General features: G+C 38.0%; 2 pseudogenes across 1 annotated transcript; both read right to left on the minus strand.

The window, feature by feature from the left end:
* Positions 1–3340: 3340 nt before the first annotated feature.
* LOC104611071 (chaperone protein dnaJ 6 pseudogene) lies at positions 3341–4515 on the minus strand (annotated as a pseudogene).
* Positions 4516–5376: 861 nt separating this feature from the next.
* LOC109115729 (F-box/kelch-repeat protein At5g43190-like) lies at positions 5377–13904 on the minus strand (annotated as a pseudogene). The gene is made up of 2 exons (XR_002023433.2): positions 13663–13904; positions 5377–12862 (listed from the first exon to the last, which is right to left on the minus strand). The product of XR_002023433.2 is annotated as an F-box/kelch-repeat protein At5g43190-like (transcript).
* Between the last annotated feature and the right edge of the window lie 7087 nt (positions 13905–20991).

Here is a 20991-nt window from a genome sequence, read left to right on the forward strand (position 1 = left end):
ATTGAAACCACTATGAATCTTGTATATGTTGATAATATTATCATAGTTGGCTCCAATTTTGATGTATCAATGATATCATTTCTACGCTTGGCTTAGCTTTCTCCATCAAAGATCTCAGTTCCCTACATTATTTTCTTGGACTCGAGGTTCTTCATTCTGGTTCTTCCATTCACTTGTCCCAAGGGTGGTACATAATTGACCTCCTTCATCGCACTAACATGGATGGTGTTAAGCCAGCTGCTACACCCATGGTTGTGAGTACTTCTCTTTCCAATAACAATGGCTCTCCCCTTGCTGATCCTAGTGAGTATCGTCAACTAGTTGGTGTCTTGCAATACATTACTATATCATGCTCTAAGATCTTGTTTGCTGTAAACAAATGCCAATTGCTCCATCAGCCTACGAGTGACCACCTTGCTGCCTTAAAGCGAGTGCTTTGTTATCTAAAGGGGACTCTAGATCTTGGTCTCACATTTCAGCAATCCTCTTCTTCTCAATTGCCTGCTTTCTCAGATGCAAATTGGGTAGGTTGCCTAGATGATTGGCAGTCTCATAGTAGCTTTTGCATCTTCTTGGGCCTAAACTTAATCTCTTGGACCTCTAGAAAACAGTCCACAATTTCCAGGTCCTAACCAGTTAGAATATCGGGGTATTGTTGTTTCCACATCAGAACTTATATGGCTGCATTCCGTATTCTTTGAATTGATAATCAATTTGTCTTCTCCAATTTTATGGTGTGACAACATTGGTGCCATGTATCTCACCTCCAACCCGGTTTTTCATGCACATGCTAAACATATTGAAATCGACTTCCATTTTCTGTGGGAACAAGTGCATCGCAAGCAACTTCAAGTTCAATTCATCAGCTTTGTTGATCAGCCTGCAGACATCATCACCAAACCTCTACTTAGGCCATGGTTTGACCTTCTTTGGTCCAAGTTGAATGTCGGAAACCCACCTTCACCTTGTAGGGGGGCTGTTAGAGTATAGAGAGATTGCCACACCTCTTTGTATCTTATCCTTTCATGTATTTATCTCCTTTTATTTTTACCTTTTACTCTGTAATCCTTATCATATGCAATCATCTCTCTCTCTTTCTCTCTCTCTATCTATCTATCTATCTATCTCTCTCTCTCTATATATATATAAAGACACAAAATTAATTCCTGTAATTTGCCAACTCTATACACCCAGAAACTCCACAGTCCCTGGTGAAGGCAGAATCTGATCCCAAGTCTCCTTTATAACTAGCCAGATACTTTATAAGGAAGCTACTGAGAACTTTCACTATTTTTTTGCCATCTATACTTTGTGACTTTACCCTTTTGAGGCATTGCTTGTTTGCGTTGCAGATTCAATTTTCATTTCTAGTGGTGTAAATGTATGAGAGTTTGTATCTTATCCATTTTGTATTGACATTTGCACCAATTTTGTTTTTCTTAGGCTCAATTTGTTTGTAGTACAAATTTTATTTGGTTCAGTGTAAATGCATGGAAATCAGGAAATGAAAATAGGTCACGTGTGAATTCTTGTTTACTAATTCAAAAATAAAAAAATAGAGTTCTCATTTACTTGGGTTTAAGATTTGACCTTTGCCTCAAGGCCTTGTTCATTTTTCAAAATTTCACTTATCCAGGTAAGTGCATTTACCTAGGTAAATGTTTCTTACGAAACACTTATCTGAATAAGTTTACTTACCTATGTTCTTTTGATTTTCAAGTAAGTTATATATTGTTTTTAATTTTTAATCATAAAAAGCCCATGTTAAAATGGACAAACTTGTCCCATTATGTTTTGTAAATTTTCTCTCAATTGGAAAAGTTACTTATCCACTTGGGAGATGGGTATCACTTACTTGGGTTACTGTAGAGCTTAGAACTTATCAAAAACAAGAACACTATATCACTTTCCCATTGACCAATTTCCCCCCTCCTATTTCCCAAAATAAAAAACAAACAGGGTCTAAGATTTTGCACTAAACATATTCGAATTTTCATATCATATGAAGTAAAATATGATGTAAATTGAAGTGGTTCCAACGAGGATTGTTTGTTTTGTTAGGAAGCAAATATGAGGTAATCACCGCTTTATATGAGAGAGAATTGTATAAGGAAGATCATTTTTTGCCCTGCCTACCCTGCAAATTTCAGTAAATTAAATTAAAACTATAATATTTAAAAACCATACTTTTATTAACTAATACAGTCAAAAATCAATGCATGACCCAGGCCCAGGCCTAAACATATATTATCATGCCTAGGGTGTGGGCTAGGCCAAGCCGGGCAGCTCTAAATACCTATTAGTACTGTTAAAACCCAGTCTAGTCCTGGCCCAACTTGTCCCATGATCATTGCTAGAATTGAGGTAGGAGGAAGGTGGTGAAAATTTTACATCAGTTTTTAGGATGCAAAATTTGAGATTGGCTTCCATCAGGGCATGCCCATGTTCACACTGTCCCAACAGCCTCTTGTAATCTTGCATCAGGAATATCTCCTCATAAAATAAAGTACATCAACACAGAGATATTCCTAATAAAAAGCTGTAAAGGCTGGAAGGGCTGTGGCCTTAGCGGAAGCTGAACTCGCAAAATTTAAACTATCTGTAAGTGCAAATGAAACAAAAGTACAAATTTTATGCCATGTAAGATTTGAAATCTCATAATTATAAACAAATGAATGGAAAATTGAACAGGTATGAAATTTGTATCTAGTTCAGATTTGCATAGTAAACAAACAAAAAGTTAGAGGATGGTGCAAATGTAAATACAATTTTTAGGTCTTGTGTACAAAACCATGTATCCAACGTTGGGTCCATGTTGGCATTGGATTGTATGACCCATGACATTTCACATGTTGCTCACACATAGGGAAAATCTTTGTTCGGCATAGACATGGAAGAGTTTTGACCAATCAAAACCCTATTGTGAACTTTCCAAAATTATAGTTGACCCGGGAAACATACATTTTTTTTTTATATTTTTGTAAGTACATAAACATAAATTTGTTTACACACACATATTTGGATAAATTTATGCAGGTCATAGATATTGGGGATGGGTTACTCCCATTGTGTAGATTTATGAACAAAAAATCATAAATTAAGATTTTTGGTTCTAACAACCATAAACATTGGAAAAGTCCAATTTCGATTTTAACACTATTGTAAAGGTTTTCCTTCCATTCTTTTTCCTTTCTCTATTTTTTCCTTAAAACCAAACATAGGCTAAAGAATTTAGAGGGCCATTTTAGACTTCAAACTAAGTTGTAGAGCCATTGTTAGCCCAAAAACACAGTATTAGTAATGCCATTCACAATCTGTTAAATAATGAATAAATAATAAAAAATACTGATGTGATCCTATTCAATTCAAAAAAATGAAAAATTACAAGTGAGTCCCAGTAAATAAAATAAAAATTATTTAACGAATAAATTAATAAATATTGCAAATAATATATAGGTGAGTCTCACTTGAAATTTTTTCTTTTAAGAGAAAAATAATTAATAAATCCCACTTGAAATTTCCTCATTTAAAAAAAATAATAGATGGATTTCACACACTCTTCTTCTTCTTCTTCCAACGACATGTTCATTGTCGTTTCTTGGCAAGTAGAAGACATTTAAAGCGGTGGTTCCTCTGCTCACCCTTTGCTTCTTTGGATTTTTGTACACCTATTAAATTGGATTTAGTAGACATGGGATTGCATTGCAAGCAAATCAGAGACTAGACACAGGATTGTACTCACTGACTATGATCCGATGTCGTACTTTCAGAAGGCCAAATAAATAGAATAAAGACATCAGAGAGAGTCCTTCCTACAATAGCCACGAATCACGATTTTACACATTCCTTTTCAAGTAGCAAACATTTTCTATAAGAAAGATGCTCACACAAGCCATTCATTTGTGCTTTGCCTTCTTGGATTGCCTACGACATTCAATCTTCTTCCTTGCAGCTTCAAATTCTTCTTTGGAGGGCTCTGGATGTGATGCACCGCCATTATATTTTGCCATCAATGATGAGAACATGGAATCAAATTGCTCTTTCCTCTGGCTTCGTTGTTGAGAAATAACTGCGAGCAACTCTGATTCAGACTCTTTGTTTGATTTTTATTTTCCTTCGTTTTAGAGGATCGGCAGGTGGCTCTGTTTCATCTACTTGCTTTGCCCACTTATGGTAGGCTTTGGTTGCTTTAAGCTGTCCTGCAGCCATATCCTCGTCAAGAATATCCTTGAACTTGTGTGAATCCAGTTTAGGATCTGAACAGAGCACCGAGCAGAAAAGCATGTTCATATTGCCCTTGTACTTCTGAAAAAGATTCTTCAAATCATTCTTCTCTGAATCAGACCCTTGGTAATTTGCTTCAAACTTTTCGATTTCAACTTCTATGACCTTTTTGTACATTGTTCTGAAACAGCTGTGCAGATTTTGAGCAACTTCCCCCGCAAGGTCAGCATCATCAATACAACTAAGGGTGTTAATGGACCGGTTCTGGGTTGGACCGTGTGCAGTACAAAATCAATTTGGATGGATTAGATGGGCCAACAAGACATTTTGGATTGGATCCAAAACATTTATTAGATTGGATTGGACCTGGTTCGCCCTTAATATTTATATTGAATTAGGTTGTGATGGAGGATGATTTGACCCGACCTATGAAATGATGACATGTGGACCTGACTCAACACGGGCAACAACTCAACATCATAGCCTGACAACGACTAAGTAGCGATCCTATAGAGCAGCTCGCTATATCATAGCTCGCTGAAGGGGGAGCTCACTACAACACGAGCTCCGGGTTCCCTGAGCTACCCCGAAGGGGATATTTCGAGGCTACTTCAGCTCGGGAGCTAGGAAACCAACTCACTCCAGCATCTGAGAAGATAAGTCATCCCAAGAGACCAACCTTAGTAAGGGTAACCCCGAAGTATTCTCAAGCTCGCTACAAAGTAGCTCGCGAGTGAGCGGCGCGGACATTTCTCAAGAAGCTTCTACCTGACAAACCGTACCGATCAGTCTGCGCCACGTCTCTTGACTAACGGCGCAATCCCTGTTCTTTCAACAGTCTGCACCCACGTCTCTCAGCAGGCGGAGGCGTGCCTGCCCCTTTTAAGACGTGTCACTCATCCAAGCAAGAGGTACGTTACAATGATCACTTGCGCAGCCCTGGCAAGTAACGGCTGCGGCAGGGACCTAGTGGCGGTTACACCCGATTTGACAGTAGCTCCCCTATAAAAGCCTCTGAGGCAAAGGAGAAGGGCTCTCTCAGACTTTTGAATACTTCCACACTCTCATATCCTCAACCTGAGTCTTTACTTGCTCGCGAGCTCATCTCTCGAGCACAGTGATAAAGCGCGACCTACACTCTTAGCTTCCGCACTCTCTTTTTTCTCCTTCCCCAACATTCTGACTTAAGCTTCGGAGTATTCCCACCGGGTAAATCCCCGGAAATCCTTCTTTCCATCTTCTCAGGTGCCGTCCATTGCCAACAAGGAGCCAGTCAACAGCCAGCTAGGAGTGCCCGGATCGTGCCGCATCAGGTTGAAAAGCTAATATCTGGTCTATTGATATAAGATAAGAATATATGTGTCAATGGACTGGATTTGGGTTGAAACCAATCTAAATCAAAATGAATTTGAATAGATTGGACGGTCCAGACGTTTAATTGGATCGGTCCAAATTGGTCCAAAACATTCATTGGATTGGATTGGACCTGGTCCATTTATAATGGACTCACATTGGACTAGATCGGATTGGACCAAATCCAGTCCAATTGACACCCCTCAATACAACCAGTTTGATAATATGGTGCCATTTTCTCTTCATCTCCAAGAATAGATATCATCTTCTATAGTGCAAGCAGAGGAACCACTGCAAACGTCCTTAGCTCGCCTAGAAATGACAATGAACATGGGTTTAGGAAGAAGAAGAGGAGGGAGAGAGACCCACCTATTATTTTCCTCTTAAAATAGAAAATCTCAAGTAGGACCTATTTATTAGTATTTTTATCTTAAAAAAGGAAATTTTAAGTGGGAGTCACCTATATATTATTTTTAACATTTATTAATTTACATATTATAAATTATAAAGACCCTCTTCTACTATCACCGTCAACAACAAAGACCCTCTTCTATTAACTTTCCATTGAAATATGCTGTTGTAATATTTTTTAATCCCCATATTACCCTTTTAATAATTATTTGTACAATTAGGAAAAAATATTGTTCATCTTCTTCCCCAAATTTACTATACACGAACAGCAGCAGTGGAAGAAAAATCTGACTTTCTTTGATGAAAAATGTAGAACGTCTAATCTTCGGCAATTTCCGTTAACAAAGATTGGCGTTTCGTCTTTCCAACAGCGAACTGCGATGGCATCCAATTTCTATTGGGCAGCAACAGAGGGACTTCGCTCATCAGATTTCAATCTTGGCCATACCATAGTGGCATCTGATTTAGAAACAACCAAGTGATGAAGAGTCCCAGCTCTTCCGAACCCATATTCGACTCCGCCGAGATTGGGGTCGGTTGGTGGATGCTATAGAAATTACGGCTTCCTAACCCAGATTCCACTCGACTGGACCAGCTTTGCAGCAACAGTGATTGCTACAAAGGAGATGTTGGTGGACCAATGGACTGGTCTAGCGGTGGTGGTCGCCCTGTGGGCATGTTTGGAACACCCCTACTTTCCATCTTTGTATTGATCACAGGACATCATCCAAATTCTCAATTCTCATGTCAGCTCTGACAACACCAATCATAGGACATCATCCAAATCCTCAATTCCCATGTCAATTACTCCTTACCCTTTTTCTGAAAAGGAGCCACCCACAGTGGAGAATGACTTTGCCCACTTCCCCATCTCCAAATCAAAACCCACTATGGAGAATGGCTTCATAATCATAAAATACAGGTGCCCATTATAGAATATCCCTTCCTAGTGAGAATTCTCGCTAAGAATATGGCAAAAGCCCTTGAATCGGCTCCATGAATTGGAGGTTGAGTCATAAACGAAAACAGAATTCGAAAAGGACCTAGAAGAGAGCACAACCATCTTGTATCCGTTTGACGATGAGGGGACGAGAGAGACCGATTTGAATGAGAAAGGGTGGGTTGGAAACTCGATGAGTCTTGAGTATCTAGATAGGGGATTTTGAACAAAGAAGGTAGATGAATCGTGGGGAGGAGTAGAGGAGGTTGTTGGAGGTGGAGAGAAGGCGGGATGGTGCGAAGGACGAGGGTAGTTTGAGGGTGCGCCACATAGGCGGCGTAAAATCAAAGTGAATGAACTCGTGGTAAATTTTAGGGTTAGAAAATAGAAGAAAAGAGAAGTGTGGATGAGCTTGGGTTTTGTCTCCAACTCCGAGCTGAGAAGAAGAGTGAATGGAGATAAAAAGACAGAGAAGAGCAAAGAAATTGAAGCGCTTACAAGTAGAACGGAGACTCAAGAAGGTTTGAGAGGGAGGAAAGTTAGTACACGTTCAAGAAGCTCTTTTGCACCCTACTCCAGATTGCAAGCTTCATCTCTAGTTGACTCATCGAAGTCCGGGTGTTCCAGATTGCAGGCTTCATCTAAGTCACCCTTAGGTGAAGAATATGGTTTAAACTCATGCATCTTTTTGCGAGAGCATGAGGCTATACCCACTGGTTCCCGGGACACCATTCACCAAGAGGCAGCGAGGATGACATGTTACCCGATGGAACGGTGGTGAAGATGATTTTTGACGAAATAGGTTGGAAGGTGTTGTCGTGGGAGGAAGAAAGGGGAGGAGAGAAGGGAAGGGGAAGAAGAGAGATCGGGGGAGAGGGAGAGAGAGAAATGTGAGAATGTTGTTCGGTGCATCGCGAATTTGGGGAAGAAGATGAACAATATTTTTCTCCTAATTGTACAAATAGTTATTAGAAGGGTAATATGGAGATTAAAAAATATTATAACGGTGGAATTCAACGGAAAGTTAACAGAAGGGAGTCTTTGTCTCATGGTCATAGTTAGACCTGTTCATGGGCCGGGTAGCCCGACGGACCGGACTGACCCGGCCTGAAACCCATACGGGCTTGAGCATGTGTTTTAGTCCGCGGGCTTGACCTCGGGCCTAAAAGACCGAGCTCGACTATTTTACGGGTTGGGCTTGGGACTTGTTAAAAAGGCCCGGCCCGACTATTCCTAAACTGCCTAACCCTAATCCTAAATACTTAAAATTCTTTCCATTCTCCTTTCTCACTCTCACTCTTAGAAGCGGCTCTCATTTCTCCCTCTCAACTCTCAAAACCGGCGAACCCAGCTACACCTACGAACTCAGTCACCGGCAGCCAACGCCACCAGAAGTAGTCATCTCTCTCTTCGGTGGTGATCTCTCTCTCTCTCTCTCTCTCTCCAGCCAGCACCGTTTTCATCTTCTTTCTTCTAATTCTCAGTTCTCTCTCTTCTTAGAACTAGGTCTTCTATCTTCTTAGTTCTCTCTCCAGCTGGTGCCACCAGAATCCAGGCGCACCATTTTCATTTTGCGAACTCAGGCACCGACGACTAGTGCCACCAGATCTAGATCATCTCTCTCTCTCTCTCTCTCTCTCTCTCTCTCGAGCGGTGAGTTCTCTTTCTCTCTCTCTTTGGCTGACATTGTTGTCATCTTCTATCTTCTCACTTTCTCAGTTTCTATTCTCACTCTCAGACTCCTAGGAATCGGCAAACTCAGCAGGCACCATTCTCTCAATCCTCAGAGGGCACCGGCGCTCAGACTCCCAGGTTGGGCTTTGGGCTTTTTATGAGGGCCGGGCTCGGGCCAAAGTTTTAGGCCCATTGGTCGGGCTGGGCTCGGGCCTGAAAAATTTATGTTAATAAAGAGAAAAAGCCCGGCCCGGCCCATGAATAGGTTTAGTCATAGTACAGGGGGGTCTTTTTTTGCAAAACAAAGTACAGGGGGGTCTTTCTCACAGATCCCATAGTACATGGGGTCTTTGTAATTTACCCAATAATTTTTATTTTATTTAATGGGCACCCCCTCCTTGTCCCTGCTCCGAAGTCACAATACCTTGCCCCGTACTCGCCCCGTCCTAGTGGCGGGGCGGGGCATGCATTCCCCATTGGGGACGGAGAATCCCCGAATTTTCTCCGCTCCAAGGCAATTACTTAAAAATTATCTATTTTTTGGACAATTTATACATAGGATATATGAGTTTGGGGGTATTTTAGAATTGAATTATAATACTTTAGGGATAATTCAAAAATAAAATTATGGGATCCTAGTATTTTAAAAATTTAAGAAAAACGTAGAGATATTTTAAATATCAATATTAAACCTAGAGATATTTTATTAATTTATCTTCGGATTCAAGGCGAGTTCGAGGAATTATATATAAAATCTGTCCCCACCCCATACCCAATTCAGAGAAAAATTATTTTCCCTATCCCTGCCCCGTTCGAGGCGGGGCAGGGCAGGCCCTGATTTTATGGGAGAAATTGCCATCCCTATATACACTAGTAATAAAGGGCTATATATTGGGCCTGGGCCTGGGTCAGCTTGGGTTGAGGGCTTGAAACGTAAGCCTAGGCCGAGGCTGGGTTATGTGTCTGCCTTGCTTTTGTTTTAGGTCCATGACTTTATTTTATTTGTTTGTAAGATGTAAAGTAGAAGTAAGATGATGGGGTCCCCAATTTAAATAAATGAAAGAAACATCAGACGGCGAGAAGGTTTATAAGCAAGGTTGGAAGTAAACTGATTTGTTCTCCACATACCACTTCATATGAGAGAATTAAGGTGGAATGATGTGGTGTAAATCTTGCATCGTTTTTTAGATGTAAAATTTGCTTTGTTAATAAATGCAAATGAGTCAAAATGTGCAAATTTTGCATCAGGTAAGGGTGCAAATAATAATCACAAACAGATGGGTGCAAATGGAATGAAGACCAAAATTTGTTCTCATTCAAATTTGTATTGCAAACAAATACAAGTTAAGGCTTGATTTGTTTGCAATGTACCGTGTAAAAATATGAGTGTAGATGAATTGAAAGAAAATTCCAGCTCATTTTTTTAATGGATGTTACTTTATTTTGTTCCTGTGCTTTGAAAATGAAGCCGAGGCTTAAGAGAAGTAAATCCTATAACAAGAATGAACCCAAATTTGCACTCTTTCGTATTTGTATTAGTGCAAGTTGCACTATAAACAAATGTAACTTTACAGCCAAAAGGGAAAAGAATGAGTTGTGGCCTACGAATATCTTACTTATTTTTCATATTAATATAAACAAATGTATGCCCAATTTTTTCTACAAAATATTTTATATTTTTGTACTTATTTCTATTTTAAAAATTTTATTATTTTACCATGACATCATGTGTTGACCCATTTGAACTTTTGGTTGAATTTTTACTCACCACTTGGATGGAAAAATAGTCTTATCTCTGGGCCAGTTTAAAGAAACATGGGTTTTATATTGTTAAAATATTAGATATAGATCTAATTAGTAGAATTTATTGGTGAGAAAAATACCTTAGATATAGGATTTAATAAGAAAGAATGGGATAGTTAATACCTTAAATATAAGACTTAGGTACGTGGTGTTCAGTAAATTTGAAGTGTGAAGTCTGAAAAGCAGAAAAACCTTTGAAAAAGCTCTAAAAATTAAGTAGAAAATTTGCTTTTTTGCTTTTGTAGGCATCCAAATATAGTGGGGTTGTTGACTATCTGAATAATTTGTCACTTGAAAAATGTGCATTTTACAAACTTACCCCTCAAATTGTCATTTAAATAACAATAAAGAAAATGATTAAAAATTATGATATCATAAAATAATAAAAAATAAATATTAAGAAACAATAACATTAATAAATTAAAATATAATAAATAAGATTAAAAATTAATAATAATATTAGTATTATAAAAATAATATTAATTGAACAAATGTTATAATATTTTATTAAATATTATAAAAACATATTAATTTATTTATAGAAAAAATTGGAATTCTGGAGAGAAAAAAGGTAAACTATAAGTTTAAAATATAAATATTAAAAAAATAAAATGAAGTAAAAAAAAAAGTGCTTGGTGGCAAGAAGAAGATAAAAATAGGGTACATGGAGAAATAAATTTTGATTCATTTTTACATGGGGCACACATAAGGAAAGTTTTTACCAAATTGTTTTACTTGAGCACACCCATCTCATCTCTTATTTAGGGCGGTGGCATGAGAGTAGTGGCAGCCGCTCTTCTCCCCCACCTCTCCCCTCTTTCTCATTTTCTACCTTCATTTTCTTTTATCCTTCTCCTCTTTAGTCATCCCCCATCTCTCCCCTATTTATTCTTTTTTTTCCTCTTCTTTCAAAAAACTAAAAAGAAGTTTCTTCTTCATTCTGAAAATGCAGAATAGAATGGCTGCCGTGCGCAAGAAAAAACTAGAGGGGAACCAAAATATGTATAACAAAGTGGTCACTAGCTACAGGGGAGAAGAGAATAGTGGAGAGACGGGAAAATGAGAAGGTGGTCACTGGTCACCGAAAAACGCAGAACACAGTGGTCACTTGATATAGGGGAGAAAAGATTGAAATTAGAAAATGAGACGGTGGTCACCAGTCACCGGAAAGTAAAGAATAAACCGAAAAACACAGAAGACAGTCACAGGGGATAAGAGAATAGTGGGGAGACCAGTGTTGTAGCAGGAATTTGCTGATCTCCCTATTGGATAACAGCACGGACGGATGGGCTGATGAGATCGGCCCACGCCTACCCACAATACACTATCCCCGTGAATTGGGAACATCTCCCCCCCGTAATACTATACAGGGGATGAGATATTCTCCATATATGATTATGATAAATATGGGTAGAGTTCTGGTGGGCAGGAACATGAAAAAGAGCTCAATCTTGAATTGGGTACTCGGATTCTTAAGTCAGCGATGAGAACATGAAAAAGAGCAAAAGGTGAATAGTTGGAACAGATTACAAGTACCTTCTGACGTCCTTTTTTATAGATGTCAGGATCCGTATTCCGTGTTTGAGATACCCGGGAACAGTCTGCCTTATCGGTCTGTTATCTTTGGAGTGCCTTTCTTCCATGTTGGCGGTGATCCAAATACGATCTTCTTGAATTGTGCAGGAACCGGAGATATGTGTACTGGGTAGTTGACATGCTACATTCTGGATAAGAACATTCGGCCACTTGGTCGGTAGGTTGGTACCCCAGAAGTTCTTCTCACTACTCAGGTCTTCATCTGCCTAGGTTGGGGAAGTCATGCTGGCCTCTGAGGTCTTTGGCTTGTCCTCTCGAGGTGGTGTGTGTGAGTCCAGATTTTCTGCCCACGAGAACTCTGCCCACATTAATCGCAATCACACATAGAGAATATCTCATCTTTTACATAATATTATACAGGGGAGATATTCCCAATTCATGGGATATAGTGTTTTGTGAGTAGGCATAGATAGAGTTCCTGTGGGCTGGAGATCCAGAGTTGGTGTGTGTGCCACCCTTCCACGAAGCGATCTATCGCTCTTCCTCAGCTCGGAGGTAAGTCAGCCTAAGTCGTCTCAACTCCATCCACCTGCCCCATGTGGCACCGAAGTGTAATCTAATAGTTAAGACATGCCACGTGGTGCTTTAGAATTGGCAGGCCAAATCAACCCTCATCAACCAAAAAACTAGATGGTGGTCACGGGTCATTGAAAAACATGGGACAAACAGAAAAATGCAAAACTCAAGAATAGTGGGGAGACCAGTCACCACCGTTAGTGTAGGCGATTTTGAGATTTTGGGCACAGTTGGAAGTGAAGTTTCGTCCGCTACCTCCGAATGCGCTCGGAGGTATCTTAATCACTGAACGGTTATGAGATTTTCGGCATCCAAAGGAACAGTTCAATGATGCATCCGAACGACCTGAAAAAACAATATTTTCAGCTTTCAAAAGTTTATTTAGTGCTACCAAACATGATCTTAATGAAAGAGATTTGAATGGGATGCAAAATAGCAATTCAAATTATATTTTTGTCTTAAAGAAAAAATTGAGGTATTTTAGTGAAAAAAAGTTTTAATTATAAGTATAGATATAGATATCAATTGTACTTTTAATATAGTATAGATATAGATATCAATTGTAAGAGTTGATTGGGGCATATAGTTGTAACACATATGAATGGACAGTTTTTAGAGTGAGAGTAACGGACATATATGCCCTTTTTTATGTCTATTATATGTTGCTTAGATAAGGGATAAAAATATCTATAATCCACTTTTTTATATATTCTCTATTGGGGGATATATAGATTTCTATAGTTCACTTCTTTTGTCATTCCATATATCCTTCAAACATTTTATTAGCTCCATTATAAATAAATAAATGAATGAATAAAATGCTTATAGTTCTAGAAACTAAGAATTTGTTTTTGCTAATTCTTGTAAAGTGGTGATACTTGATCCTCCGTAGACTACAAGAGCCCTCCTCTATGATAGCTTCTGCAATGTGTGCAATGAAGTAAACTTAGAAAGTATTTTTATTTTAATTTTTTGATGCTTTTAGGGGAAAAGCTTGGACCTTGAGGTAGAGAGTTGAGATCTGTTGAGACTAGAGGACCTGAAAAAAAAAGTTGTACCAGGACTGCTGCAAAGCTGGCAAGAAGCAAAATAATAGAACTAAGGGAAAGAAGGCTACATAATTAATATGATAGATGAATAGTCACCTGGCAATGCTTAGATCCATTGTTGCTACCAACTCCTCTAGAAGATATGGTGGTTCTGTCATTCTTACAGGGAAAGAAAGTCATTCTGGTTACTGATTTGGCTGAGGATTTGGCCGGTTAGGATTCCCTCGTCTGAGAAATCATGGATTTGGGCAGCATTCCTTCCTGAATTCATATTCCCCCTTGGAGCTCTTGGATGTAAGATGTGAGCCAACCTTTGTTGAATGGTCTTCTTTTAAAGAAAAGTAAAGAATAGAAATTAGAACCAACCTTTCGGTGATCTTTCTTCCTGGCAGCTTCATTGATAAAACAAAAATGGAAACTTCGTGGTTCTCACCTTCTCACCTTGACTAGCATATATGTAACTTAGTTGCTGTTCCAAAAGTTCCATTCCATCCCATCCCATCCCTCCCCACCATTTCTGTGGAGTGGTGCCCACCCTTTAATCCAATGTTTTGTGATTTGATCTCATCTTCTTGTCAATTTCATGGAGCAACATCAGAAAATTTGCCCAAGACTAGAGACAAAGTGAGCTGTAGGGTGTTTCACTCAATCGAAGGGTTCCTTTTTGCCATTTGATAGGTATTCGTGACAATCATGACAATAAAGGGTGGGGTATGGATGTCTAGATTCCAATACAATGGTGGAAATAAATACTACTCCCTCATATGATCTACCTATCATTAAATAAGGACTATATTAACAAAAATTATTAGTATTATTATTTATTTTGAATTTATATCAGAATATTTCAGAAGTTGGCGGGTTATCGATGATCAAGAGCATGTACGTACTATGAGCCAACAAGGGACGAGCAAAGGAAAGTTGGGAGGGGTTGAATGAAAGCGCGTCTCTGTTGGATGAAGGTCTAGAGTTTCAGAATTCACAGCAGAGATCAGAAATTGGGTTTTGTGGTTTCTTTTGGAGAGAAGAGGAATCTTAGAGGTTTTCGGTTTCCTATTTCTTCAGTTTCGACTTTCGTCCCTCCTCATTTTCCGAAGGTTCAAACGTTCACTGATACATGTTTGTTTTTTGTTACCAGGCAGTTGGCAAATCATGGCACCAAACGGAACCAGTGCTACGAACTTGACCCAACAGAAGATCAGAACCAACAGTACAGCTGCTACCGTCTCTACCGGTTGCTGCTGTGGCATCCTGAGGGGTGGCGCAGAGTCAGAAGCACCTCGTTTGGTTCCCAAAAGAGGAGAAATTCTCAAGGGTATCCTCAGAAAAGCGTTATCAGTTCTCTGTTTCTCTATGGAGAAATACCCATCTCGATTGCCGAGAGTTTCTCCTTCTCCTCTCCTTTGATAAAAAAAAAAAAAAAAAATCTATAGAGTTTCAATCGGAACCCATCTGGGAACCTTTTTCACTTGTATTTGATCTTCCATATTGCCTCTCCAGATCTTCTACCCCAAACTTTTCCCACATCCCTACCCATCTGGGAACCTTTTTCCTAATTTTCTGTAATTAGTAGGTTTTAGATTGTTTTTAATGGGTCTTCGTGGTTTTAATTAAAATGCAATGGACACATCTCTGTAATTCCTCTCTTTCGTTTCGGTGTCCATTTAATTGGCCTCTGTAGGTCTTCCCTCTCTTCGGTTTCAGAATTCAGACTGCTTTTAATGGATCTCTCTGTATCCCATATCCCTTTGTTCTTTCTTGTTTTAATTTGGAGTTCGTGTTCTGGTCTGGATCTCTATAAATCTCAAGTCCCAACTCTCTCTCTCTCTCTCTCTCTCTCTCTCTCTCTCTCCTGCGATGTTGTTTGTTTGAGAAAACTGCATCTCTCAGACATGCATGGGATCGAGATGTAGCTCGAGTGGATACTGGATAGTTCTGTATTTTCCCTCCTGTATTTGCATGGTTTTGATATACGTCCTATTTCATAGGAATTTGCAGAGTTGCAGGTGGATTCTCCAAAAACTTCTGTACATATTCAGTGGGAGTTCACTTCTAAGTCCATATTAACCTTTCAATTGTTGATTGATTCATGGATGCATGATCAACTATCCAAACGGTTCAAAAGGCCACAAACTCCCAAAAGATTCAGAAAAAAATCTAAGGAGTCACTTTTAATTGTATAAAACAAACGGTTCAAAAGGCCACAAACTCCCAAAAGATTCAGTATTAATCAGAAAAAACATCTAAGGAGTCATTTTTAATTGTATAAAATTGCAGTGAAATTCACAAGTCTACAGTGTGGTGCAATATATATTTTCGAAAAATTATTTCATGGCCGAAGATTTCTTTCAACTACTTTTGGGATATTGCAGTTTTGCCACGAAATCGATCAAAAGTACAACCCTGAAAATAGAAGCAAATAATTTAACGCATTTTATTCAGGGGCGTTGGAGTCCTGTTTTGCTTCCCCAGGAAACAAATACAGTACAAACTAAATATCTTCTTTGACAACTCTTACGGAATCGAAGCTGGAGATGTTCCCGATGTGTGGCTGTGGTGAGTTTAGTGAAATGTGGGTAGAGGTGGAAAGCGTCTTTATTGATAGCAGATACGGTCCATACGGACGCTGCAACTGGAGCATAATCCTTGGTTGATCTAAGTATTTCATTCATATTCAGGTTGGTCTTGGCCCCAGAAACCAGGCTGGTCAAGGTTTTACCTCTTAGAAAATGAATTAAACTTCTTAATTTGTTAAGATGAAAACCATTAAAATCATTTATTGATCTTAAGAGAAGAATATAACAGGAAACTTAGGATACCTTGACCCATATGCATTTTGGAAGTTAAAATCAAATTCACGTTTACCTACTACCTACTAAGCTAATCTAGACCTTAGTGCCCCGTTTTGTTGCTGATAGAAAGGATACAACTAGGGTAGGTCAGACTCAGACCACACTCAGCCCAAAGTTCAGCGGGCTACTGCTGGGTTTAGGCATTGTTTTAGAACTAAATATGAACTTTGGCAAGATTCAGATATAATTCAACCTTGAGAGCAGTCAAGCCCAAACTTCAATCGACACTAGGTATAAATGGGAGTAGGGGTGCAAATCGGGGAGCTGATATGAAGAATTTATACATCACCAGGCCCAGGCCCAGGCCCAAGCCCACGATTCAGGACCATTTAAATTCTAAGAAATCCTCAATCCATAGTTCCATACCCACTCATGTCGCACACTTAGATGGGAGAGCATGTGCATTGCTAGTTTGCCCAAAACGTTTGTAAGAACATCCAAGTCAAGTGGCCTCCCTATAACTTGCCACTTGTTGCAAGTGGGAGCGATGATTTCAGTTCATCGTCAAATGGGTGCAAACGTGGTTATTATGTGACCAACAATCATTTGGAAATATTTGAAGATGAGAGTGAAGAATTAAAATAATGAAAGTGACAAGGGAAATTAAGGAGTAAGAGTTGAAATAATTACATTAAGATCACCCATATATATATATATATATATATATTAAAGGAAGGCTTTTCAGGTAAAGGTGTTAATGGATCAGTTTTGGATTGGACCCAGTCCAATTGAAAATCAATTTGGATGAATTGGACGGACCAACAAGGTATAATGGATTGAATCAATCCAGTCCAAAATATTTATTAGATTGGATTGGACCTGGTCCGTCCGTAACAAATATATATTGGATTGGGTTGGATTAAGCCAATATCTGATTTATTGATATAAGATAAGAATATATGTGTCAGTGGGCCGGGTTTGGGTTGAAACCAATCTAAATCAAAATGAATTTGAACAGATTGGATGGTCCAGACATTGAATTGGATTGATCCAAATTAGTCCAAAACATTCATTTGATTGGATTGGATTGGACCTGATCCATTTATAATGGACTCACATTGGACTAGATCGGATTGGACCAAATCTAATCTAATTGACACCCCTACTTTCGGGCTACAACCCCCTACCATTCAGACACGTGGTTTTTTCAAATTTAGACACATGGCATTTTTCTGAGATGTTGTTGTTAAAGCCCACAGCCCACTACCACCATTCAGACAAGTGGCCTTCTCATTTTTTAGAAAGTTAAACACGTGACAATTTTTGAGAAATTCCTACTAAAGTCTACAACCCACTATCAAGCTACAACTCCCCACCATTCAGACACATGACCTTCTCATTTTTTTTAGAAAGCTAGACACATGGCATTTTCTAAGAAGTTGATGTTAAAGTCCACAACCCACTACCAACATTTTTAATCCATTCCTAAAAAATGCAAAAAATATAAACTTCTGCCTACATTCTATCAATCTCATTTAATCATTTTTTTATATAAAATCTCATTTAATCATTAACCCTCTACTTATCATAACAAAAGAAAACTATCTATATTCTAATAATTATTGAAAAGCTATTTTTTGAAATAAATATTTCTTAAAATTTTAATAATTATTTAAAATATTAATAAATATAAATTTAACGATATTGATTACATAATGTAAATTTAAGAGAGAATGACGGTTCAGCCCAGGGTCAGAATTTTTTAGGCCCAAAGTATAGTTGGACTAGGTGCCAGCTCAGAATTAATGCCAATTCACAGGCAGGCATTAGTGTACATAGAGTGGGGCTATTGACATTTTGAATGTTTATAGCTCTATAGTGGAATTCAGAAATCTGCATTGAATCTACCCATACATTTTCATAAATTATTTAACATTATTGATTCCCCGTACTTAGTATGGAGTCATTCACTAGTTTAAATATTGTAGTAATATAATAATGCTAAAACTGAATTTACCTCAAGGGACCCTTGAGTGTATATTATGTTGAATGTGGTTTTTATATAAGAACTATTATCATAGCATAAAAATGCTAAAATAAATTGTAAAACTGATAATATATATATATAGTAGCATGTTATTAAATGTGGAATGCTATAAAACTCATTTATTCAAAAGTAGAATGCCTGCAAAATTGATGGAGTTTCGTTATTATAATGAAAAACATGATAAAATGTGAAATACCAAACTAAAGTTTCAACTTGGATGGTGATATTGTTCGAGATGAGGTGGACGAGTAATAGAAAAATTTGTTGTTAAATGAAAGCTCCGTTTTGGTGCATTTTTCTGCGCAGTTTGTTGGTTATTTAGGCAGTTCATGGTTTTGCCTTTTCCCATTTGATTGGAGGAAGATTTATTCGTCAAAAAACATTGTCAAAAAAAAAAAAAACACGAAAAGCAAGATTCAAACTTATTTTAGGAATATAGAAATGAAACTTCTTGCCTTTTTCATCTTGTCTTCATGCAGAAAATATGTCTCCAACCAAACGGTCTGTGGGCTGCCATTATGTAAAAACTTGGAAATGTTGGTTTTTACCTCAATGTCATGGCAAGTTTTTTTTTTGGCATTTGTCATGTGTTCCGGCATGCACCAATGTTAGACTTTGGGTGTATGGGAGCGTGCCCTGTCACCGTTCCTTGGCCCATCTGAACTTTGGATAAGTGGTGGTTTTCGGCTAGACCAAGTGTCAGTGTGTCACCTTGCCCATCTTTCATGTGGCAATTCGACTCATGCCCAATTTTCAATCGCATTAGATAGGATTACATTATCTCCTGCCCACATTTACCCACATAACATTGTAGTCACACATGAAGAACATTTTATCTCCTGCCCACATTTACCCACATAACATCGCAGTCACACATGAAGAACATTTCATCCTCCTGTATAGTATTATGCAGGGAAAGATATTCCCAATTCACAGGATAATGTATTGTAAATAGACGTGGGCAAAAAATCCCGAGTCGTTACATTCTTCTAATTTTAGAATTTGATTGAGCTATGGAGGTACACGTAATATACATAGGATGATAGAAATCAAAAATAAAAAAAAAGGAGACCAGGAAAGGGAAAAATCAACTAAGCTAGATCAAAACCTTTAAATCCAAGAAAATATGTGATCTAGAGATGCTATTTGAATGAACTCATCTTAAAAACCCATCTAATACTTTGGTTCATTTGATTATTGTACATTTACCGTTGCCCACAATCTAAGTATAGAATAAAAAAACAAATTCCCTAACATCAAAATGGAAGAAAACACTTATCGTTGGCTGAGACCCCAGTTTGTTTCTGGTTCCCATATTTCCTCATTTAAAGCTTATTTTTATCTAGTTATTTTCTTGTACTTAATTATTTTGTGCATGATAGTGGTAGGGGTGAACAAACAGTTTATTTGGTTACAAACTGTATTGAATAAATCAGAATTTTAAATTAAAAATCAAAACCAAAACCAAAATTTCCGGTTTGGTTTTCAGTTATTTTGGTTAAAACCAAATTTCATCCATATATATACACATTTTAATATATATTATACATATTATATGTATTATATGTTAATTTATATATTATATAGATAATAAAGTTCAATTAATTTGGTTTTTTTGGTTAACTGAATTTTCTAACTTGAAAAACAAAGCCAAAACCAAAGTAACTAAAAGCCACCAAACTTAAAAAAACCAAAATTGAAATTATATTGTTGGTTTGGTTTTTGGGTTTTAATCGAACAATGCTCACCCCTAGATAGTAATGACAGGAATGTTGCGATTGATGATGATTGTCTCCTATGCTTTTAGTTCTTGTGCTTTTAGGGTGTGGTATTTCTAGGGAGAAGGGAGAAGGGAGAGGTAGATGGAGGATTGGTTTTTGGAACAAAGGAACGGTGGGAGAGAACAAAGAGATAGAGAGCAAAGCCTCTATTACATAGATAAATAATAGTGGTGTTAGGGAGAAGGGAGAGGTAGATGGAGGATTGGTTTTTGGAACAAAGGAAGGGTGAGAGAGAACAAAGAGATAGAGAGCAAAGCCTCTATTACATAGATAAATAATAGTGGTGTTAGGAGAAGGGGGAAGTGAGCAGGGTCTTTCTAGGAGAGAGGTGGATAGAGAAAACTAGAGAGACAAGGGAGAGGAAGAGAGTCTGAGCCATGGATGGAAAGAGACAGTCTTAAGGTTAGAGAGAGAGAGAGAGAGAGAGAGTTGGAAGGATTAGCTGAATGCGATGGCTATTCAATGGGATGTGGAACCAATGGTAATGTTTCACACCAGTGATAAAATACATGGGACTCACATTTTTCACAATGGGGCCTATAAATTTTTTATTGGTGTGGAACATTATCAATGGTTAGTGGCAAATCTATGTAGAAGTCAGTGTGGGCAATTGCCCCCATTGAAATTTAAAAAAATGTTTTATATAATTATGAGAATTATGAAGAAATTTAATTTTTTTATAATTTCCCCCACTCATAAAATAATAGGGGGTTAAAATAAAATTTGGCTTCTTAAATATCTGGGGTCATTTTTTTAGAGGTGAATAGGTAAGAAATAAAGATAAAAATATATGCAAGAATGACAT

Source organism: Nelumbo nucifera, chromosome 4, assembly GCF_055504915.1.
Source record: "Nelumbo nucifera cultivar China Antique chromosome 4, China Antique-T2T, whole genome shotgun sequence".
NCBI lineage: Eukaryota > Viridiplantae > Streptophyta > Magnoliopsida > Proteales > Nelumbonaceae > Nelumbo > Nelumbo nucifera.